Source organism: Adiantum capillus-veneris, chromosome 13 (genome assembly GCF_014529385.1).
Source record: "Adiantum capillus-veneris isolate H3 chromosome 13, ASM1452938v2, whole genome shotgun sequence".
NCBI lineage: Eukaryota > Viridiplantae > Streptophyta > Polypodiopsida > Polypodiales > Pteridaceae > Adiantum > Adiantum capillus-veneris.
In genome coordinates this window covers 43683146-43691938 of record NC_140943.1, presented here as the reverse complement: position 1 = coordinate 43691938, position 8793 = coordinate 43683146, and the positions used below count along the sequence as shown (strand labels likewise).

The 8793-nt window shown below is 41.8% G+C and overlaps 1 pseudogene; it reads left to right on the top strand.

The window, feature by feature from the left end:
- Nucleotides 1-5773: 5773 nt before the first annotated feature.
- On the top strand, nt 5774-7025 carry LOC147443888 (zinc finger CCCH domain-containing protein 56-like; annotated as a pseudogene).
- The last annotated feature ends 1768 nt before the right edge of the window (nt 7026-8793 follow it).

Here is an 8793-nt window from a genome sequence, read left to right as displayed (position 1 = left end):
AGAGCTCCTCCCTAGGATGTCTTCCCTTAGAGTGTATCAATTGCAAAATATGCCTGACATTGACATGACAAGGAAAATGACATGGACTGTTTTGACAATTTATGAACCAAAGAAGACCTCTACATATGCAATCAGCTACCCATGCCCTTGGCACTAAGTAACACCTATATTTGATGCGGGGGAGAGTAATGGGATCGGCGATCGCAGTTGGAGGGCACGATCTCGAGGCGCACTAAACCTGGTCAGCAGGCAAAATGAGGCACACTAAACCTGACCGGCGAGAAAAAACGAGGCGCGCCAGTGAGATTTGAACTTGTGGCCTTGCAGTCCAATTAGTTTGGGGTCACATAGGCTAACCACCTCACCCGCGTGCACATTGTGTATCCACAACCGTTTGTTGCGACGTAAAATTGTAAGTTGACATGCATTGCCCAGGTCGTCCAGGTTTAGTGTGTATCCAAGTTTAGTTTTTGAGCAAACATCTGCGACTACGATCCCGTTACCCCCAAGCATGCATGCACCTTGAAGGCCTGTGGAGATGTGCATGATATTGATGAGGCTACTACTCAATGTGGCTTATGAGTTAGCAATTTTGAGTGCACTCAATAATTGTGGACACATTTTGAGAATATTCTCAACGAGAAGATCTCAAAATTGTGTCTCATTTTTTACATGTTCCTATACTCAGTACAAAAAGTATGTTCTTTGCTATGGCGCACAAAAATATATATAAACCTAATTTGTTTTGTTTTTATCTTGGGATACCGTCTAACAAATGAATTGCAGCACGTTAGTTCTAAGGATGTAATGTGAGAGTTGAGAGTACTTGCTAATCCTCTACATTACATGCGCCACAATAATGCAGGCCCCATCCGACTTAATCTTAGCCCAGAAGAAAACTTTTCCCCAGTCCTTATGTGCCCTTACTCTCTTCGTACATTGTCCACAGTAACGCTTTTTGTCCTCTTTGATTGTGCACAACTTTGCATTGTGTCACATGTGTGTGTGTGTTGTGTGTGTGTGGAGGAGTTCTGATGGGCTTAGCTTCATCCCCTAAACACCTCCCATGGAATGCAAATCGAGATCATAGCTAGTTAATGTCTCAATTTTCTTCCATATCTCAATTTAGAGAGCTTAACACCATCATATCCGTCTTTTCCCCTTGTTAACATCAAACAGTTATTACGGACATGTTAAAAAGAAATTTTCCCATTTGGTATGCGGGAAGGTAGTATGCGGCAATTTAACAGCAACACGCAGTTTTTATGTAGAGTAAATCGAACTGCTCAAGTTTGGTAATTGCGTTGTAATGTAACATCAGAGTTCTTGCAAACGAAGTTTTTTAGTGCGCCTTCTCTAGAGGCAAGCCGCCACCTACAGTCCTCCAAAATAAGGCATGCCACATAGCTTGATTACTATTTGTTTCAACTTAATCCCACATAGACAAGGTATGCAATTTCTCTTTCTCCTCGTGGACTCACGCACAAATCATACGCTTTTTGATGTAATCTTCCTCTATTTACTTATCTTTGTTTTTTGCCCTGGAATTTTCAAGTTTAATCTGTGCTTTGAAATGGCTCAAAGATGTGTGCTTCAGTTTCTACTATAGAAGTAGTTGTGATAGATCTCATGTTCCTAATTCATACATTGTGTTTTGGATTGTCATTTGGTAAGTATTCACATGGATATTGTTTATGGGTTGGTATGAGGGTTGTCTTTATGCTTGCACGTGATCAGAGCCATGATTCAAAATCTGCTCTGCCTAAGTTGTTTTTCTCATAGTTGTGCCATCATTTACTCACTAGACTAGTAAAAAGATAAAAAGCTAAATCACAACCATAAGCTAAATCACATGGGCACCATTACTTGATCATGAACAAAACACCATATTAGAGAGTGTAAGACTTTAGAGCCAATTTGGTAATCACTAGTGTCTTGATGTTTTTCCATATGGAAAAATATCAAACCAATTTTTAAGACCAAGGCCTCCCACAAGGTGGTACTTGAAAAGATTTTCCAAGCCATGCTCTCAAAACTTTGGCTAAGATTTGACCATGTGATCAAGTCTTCACTCTTAAAAGTGGGAATCAGGAAATTCCCAAATTCACAAATATGGTGTTACAAAGCTAAATGACAAGCCAATATTATTTGAAGGGTTAAATTGGGGTTGTCTCCCACGATATTAAAATTGTTTTTCCTCTTCCCTTCTCAAGGCAATTTGTAGCTCCGGCGATCAATCCTCACAGGCTGTAGAAGTCCTCTTCTTGCGCTGCCATGGGCATTGAGACCACTAGCAAGCAGTAATTGCACATCATCAAGAAATTGCAAGTAGAATCAAGAGAGAGACAGAGGGAGGGTGATATTGTCATGGCGCCATGGGCCCAGTAGGCTGCCAACACAACCCTGCATGTAAAATATCAACCTCTTCTTACGCAAAGGATTACCACCCATTTGCTAACCAGACCCTATACATATTCGTCCCTCGAGTCAACAAAATCTTTTGCATGCCCACCATCTATGGTATCTACCCTTCTTCAAAGGTTGAAATTAACTAAGGAATAGAAGAGCAAGAGGAAGGGGTGATTGCTGAGCTTCGACGACTGTCGTGAAAGCAAGAAAATTGCATTTCATAATGTCACCCAGATATTATTGAAGTTTTTCTTCCACTCTTGAGATCAAAGAAACCAAGTGTGCAGGTGGATGTTGTCGCATCGCTTGCTAACTTTTCAATAGACAAACCAAACAAGGTCAAGAATATTGTGCATGCGGGAGGTCTTTTTTTCCTTGTGGACGTACTTTCCAATGGGTGTCAAGAGGCCCAAGAGCATGCTGCTGGGACAACATTCAGTCTAGCGATTGCTGATGAGAACAAACACCATTGGGCGCTTTGAATGCAGTCCCTGATCACACTGTACAAATTTTTCACATAGGACCGAATGGGGATCGCCAAGATGCAGCTATGGCACTTCACCATCTTTCTTTGCTACTTACAAATAAAAGCAAGTTAGTCAACGTGGGGGCAGTTCCAGTACTTTTAAATCTTGCACAGTCGAGAGAGATATCAGATTTGTTGAGTCAAGCGCTCGTCAGTCTCTCAAATGTTGCATCTATTCTAGAGGGGAGAGTAGCGCTCCTGTGGCTAAATTAAACGCAATCCTAGCCAAGCTCCAAGGAGGCAGAAGCATTGGCTTAATTCCTGAGCAGGTTGCAACAGATCTCGACTTTAAGTCTATAGCACAGAACGCAGGGGCGCAAGAGTTATTGTCAATGTTGGTGCTCGATGAATAACTTGCTGTATGCTGGCAAGAGGGAATGATGAAGCTTCTACATGAAGTTGATCCTCTTTTATTAACACACTTGTAGATCCTCTTCGAAGTTTGCACGCCAACCAAACAAAAATAGCTAATGCCTCTTCCTTTTATCTACTAAGATTAATTGAAGCTAAGCCAATCAAGCATGCTAATGCATTGAAATGGAGATAAGGAATATTCATAGGACCTAAATGCTGATCATATATGTTAAAATTGAACGAGATGCATCCTACAAAAGGTGAGCACTAACATATCACACCATAAAGATTGGGGAGACAAGAACTCAAACCATTATATGAAAACTTTCACTGAATGGTGCAACAATACTACTAATACCAACTGATAAACATTGCATTAATACAACAATAGAAGATGTCTAATCTTGAATAACTTTATGCTAACTGGGTTGTACTCATTTGATGTAACAAGATTAATAATGACTGATCCAAAAGTTGTAGAAATCCATCTATGTCAAATGTAGTACCCTCACAAAAGCTTGAAAATTTTTGGATGATCCCTGGCCCGAATGTCCCCTCTCAGAATCAGTTATTCGTAAGATATGCCCAACATGGTAGTGCCAAGGAATATCTAGGCTATTTTGACTAGATGCGATTCCCACATATAAGCTTAAAATGTTTTGGATGAACTCCCTTCCCAGAATCAGCTCGTCTCTTGTAACTTCTTAATTGCAAAGTGTGCCCTACATGGCATCTTTTCGGATGCAATCACCTATCCATGCACCTTGGAAGCTGTGGCTTTGTATAAGACAATGCCTTCCGCCAAAGAATACACGATGAGATTGCAATATTTTGATCGCTATATATGCGAAAAGTGACGCCCTCATGAATTTCTCTAGAAGTTCTTTCAAAGAGCTCCTCCCTAGGATATTGTCTCTTGGAGTGCGTCAATTGAAAGATATGTATGACATTGCCAAGGCAAGGAAGCTGACCTGGACTATTTTTACCATATATGAAGCAAAAAAGGGCTCTACAGATGCAATTAGCCACACATACCTTGAATGCCCGTGGGGATGTGCATGACATTGATGAGAATGCTTAGTCAAGGGCTGGTAGAGAAACATGTCGTCCTTGGAGGTGCTTTGACCGGTACACAAGGAGCGATGGTACAGGAAGTAGATCGAGATGCGCACTCAAAAACATAGAGATGCAAGTGAATAAACGCACCTCTTTTGATTTGTGAAGTGAAAGGGGCCTCTCTCCTGATGCAATCACCTAGTATTGTGGCATTGTGCAAGACATTGCCTTGGGCGAGAGAGTACACGATGAGATTGCTAGTGAACGGTTGTCGAAGAAACATGTCATGCTTTGGTCAACATGTATACAAAATATGGTGCTCTCACAAAATCTCAAAATGCTTTGGAAGAGGTCCTACCTGGGATGTTATCTCTTAGAATGCATCCATTACATGATATGCCCAACATGGTTGCTCTTGCACCTTGAAGGCCTTGTGGGATTTTGCTAGACATTGGTATACTTGCTAGTCAAGTCTTGCTGGAAACATGTCGTTCTTGGAGATGATTTCGTCAATATGTGTTCCAAATATAGCACTCCTGAGAAAGCTTCAGAAGTTCTAGGTGATTGTTTTCAGCATATGTGTACACCTTGTGGACATGTCACATTGTGCAAGTCACTGCTATGGACAGGAGAATTCACGTAACAGAGGTTGCCCATCATTATAACGAGCTTGGACCATGTGCCATAGTCATGGCATCATCCACCGTGACATTAAGCTTAGGAATGTTATTTTTCACAACTATGATCCTACATCAACTATATCCATTAAAATGCAGAATATACATAAGAATACATGAATCCTAGCCTGCAAAATAATTTTATTGAGTACCATTCGCGTAGATATCTAGAGCCTCTACCTCATGGTCACTGATAGCATGCCCTTCATCCAACATCTTGCTCACAATGCATCCGATAACAACGTCCATGCTGCCATCCTCTCCAACAAACTCTCTCTCAATGGGTCCATCCTTATTGCCTTAATTGACAACCTCCTTAGAGGCATGCTCTGCAAAGAGTCCAACATTGCATCACCCCTGGCAAGTCTTGCATCATCCGTAGCTTGCCCTCAACGTCTTGAAATGTGGCTAGAAGCCTAGTACTGCTACCTCAAACCATGAGGAGAAGAGCGCCACGCCTATGGGGTTTGCTTGGAAGAAGAAGGGGTGATATTAAAAGGATAGAAATTTGCATGCTTAGAATACAAAAATATTCCACAGAAGTCTTCTTCCATAGAGTCCAGAGTCAAGCTTGGGCTCCAAACTATGTAAGAAATCAAGCTTTTAGCATTAAGCATCAAGCTGAGAGAGAGAGAGAGAGAGAGAGAGAGAGAGAGAGAGAGAGAGAGAGAGAGAGAGAGAGAGCTCTTGTTTGAATCTCTTCAAAAAAGAAAGAGGGATACTAGCTTAAAAACTCACATTGCCAAACATAAAAGGATTTCAGGTTGAGAAGCCTGCTCTTCTGCACTCGAACTTCTCCTCCCTTCACTCTGTCTTCAACCCGGTGAGCATACCACGTTCTCTCCCCATCCCAAACAGGAGGCTGAATTTGAGGGTAAACTGCAACCCCTCCAAATTCCCTCTTCATCGTAAAGAAACAACAACAAAACCTCAACACTTGTAGGAAAGGCCTTCAGAGCTAGCCAGCGTGTATCTATGAAGATTTATTCCATCCATCATCTGAATTTGGAGCTCCATGAGCTGCAAACATGGTAGTCCCTTCTACAGAGAAGAATCAAAACCTTGAGGAGTATGTGCATCGAGGCAAGCCACACATGGGAATATTTGATGGGGATATTTCTCAAAGCGAGGAGTAGGTTGCTTGCATGTCAAAACTATGAAAGATCAAACGGCTATGTAAATAGTGAGAAAAGCCACCATACATGCAATGGTCAAGCTTCCATGGCTCCACCAGCAAGCAGTATCAAGGTCGATCATATTGTTGGATTCAATGGCCTTGTGAACAATGATTCTGAGTTTTAGCTCATTTCAAAATTTCAAGGCTATGCCAACGAAGGGCAACAACCATCCGGGCATATTTACAGAGTGCATGGGCAAGAGAGGCTGTGAGTCCCCTCTCGAAGAGTGCCATTTTTTGGAGGTTTTTGCCTTCCAAAAACGAGAAACACAGCATGGATTTGACCTCTTGTGATGAATTTTGCATGTATCAGTTCAAAGTGTGCAGCCGCATGCACGAAAAAAGCCATTATTGGGCACCATACCCGTTTACCCATCCTGGCGAGAAAGCCAGGCGTCGAGGCCCTTACTGATTTTACTTAGCAGCAACATGTTTTGACTTTTGAAGGGGAACATGCAGGAAAGGTGACTCGTCTAAACTCTCACATGGGTTTTTTGAGTGTTGGTTACACCCGGCTCACTACCGCACCTGGCTTTGCAAAAGTGGAAACACTTGTAAGCACCCTGTTTGCTTCTTTGTGCATTCACCACCCCAGCTTTGTCACGTTTCCCCTAACCCACTCCTCAACAATGGTTAGTGTTCCATGGACTTGGCATCATCAACAGACGCCATGACAGGCTATTTTGAGGAATACCTCAAGCAACCACCATCATTCACAAAAAATCAGTTCAATCTAAGTTATGGAAGTCGCTTGTGGGAAGAGACAAATCTAGATCTTATGGTAGTCACGACATCAGTTTTAAAGTCAAGGTTGCTCCATATATAGTGATTGCAATAAAATGCAGGATGCCATTAATGGAATGAACTTCAGCTCTATGGAGCTTTATCTTCCCAGAATCTTTGGTGTTATACAGAGAGAAAATTGGATATGCTTCTGGGAAGCTCTTCAATATAGCCACCTCATATAGGTCACCCCTCACCCCCAGAAGCCTAAGCTTGCCAGTTTATCCACATTTCATCAATGATCAACACGGGTTGCTAGAGGCAGCCATTCAGACATCCATTAACCCAGAGTCATTGCCAATCATAGTAAATAATTTCCAAGCTACTATTTCTAGTCACGATGGGATATGTTATACAAGCACATCAATTGATCATTTCATACCATTTCACATATATGGAGCCAAGGTGTCCGCACATTGTCTATGGCTGTGCAGAAATGGTTCATGACGGGGTCTTTAAAGATGCCAATTTCCTCGATGACAACCCCATCTTCTTTGACGATCCACAGACCTGTAAGGAGGCACCTGAATGCTACCATCATCTGCTCGCCTTTTTTAGATTGCTACTTGGTGAGGGAGTGAAGGCAGTGTGGTTTGACTCACTCTGCATCAATAGGTTCATGAATGATGAGAAAAAGAGGAAAATTGCTCGCATGGGAGAATATGACGAACATAGCAAAGGCTGATATGCCCATGGAGTCGGTATGGGTTACTTACTCTGGGATTTCAATGAAGATAAGGTAGAAATTCCACTTGGTGTAGACCAATGTACACTCCTTGAAGAGCATTACAGATTTAAGGAATTCTGACCAGCTCTACAATGCTTGTTCCACAGAGTATGGACATTACAAGAGTTTTTACTTCCATCAAAAGTCACTTTCATTGTATCAAGATTGACAAGAATGACCATTTCAATGAAGATAAGGTAGAAATTCCACTTGGTGCAGACCAATATACACTCCTTGAAGAGCATTACAGATTTAAGGAATTCTGACCAGCTCTACAATGCTTGTTCCACAGAGTATGGACATTACAAGAGTTTTTACTTCCATCAAAAGTCACTTTCATTGTATCAAGATTGACAAGAATGACCATTGGTCATGTTAACCGTTTCAAACACCAAGTAAGTGCTTCTGTAGGTCTTTGTATGTGCACGCTTCCCCGAGAGATCCACAGTTTAATTATTGGGACAAGGGAAACCTTTGCCTTGCTGTAGAAGAAGAAGAGATTCTCAGCTCCGAACATAGTGACGTTTGCAAGGGGTGCGGTCATGTCCCCTTCATATATAAATCTCACGAAGAAGGTGTGTGTTTTGTTGATAGGGAGGCCCACTGTTTTTTGTGTCAAGTAGACCTTGGGCGCTATAAACATTGCGTCCAACATTCCTTGCAAATGCATCATGAGTTTATGCTGTGGAATCTAATAGCAGATAACACGAGCCACTGCCATGTCCATGTTGTGAACACGTCCACAATGTAGTGTATTGGGTACAGGGTGTGTTGGGCTTATTGAGGGATGCAAACAACACAATTGTAAAGCAAATATATTTCAAAGTTGATGGTGAACAATACAAGAAAGCGATAGAGAAATCTTCACAGACTTAGAGAACCAAGGAAACAAATAAGCAGTATTTATTGCCAGAGAAAGGCTATTTCCTATTGGATGCCCAGGCTTGAAACAAGTCGCTAACATCATCAAAGGGAAATCCTTCTAATTGTGGAAGATATTGAACCTTTCTAGGTCCTGTTCGATAGCAGTCAAGACCTCGAAGCTGAGGCCACATATGCTGGCATTGCAAACCAAACTACCACA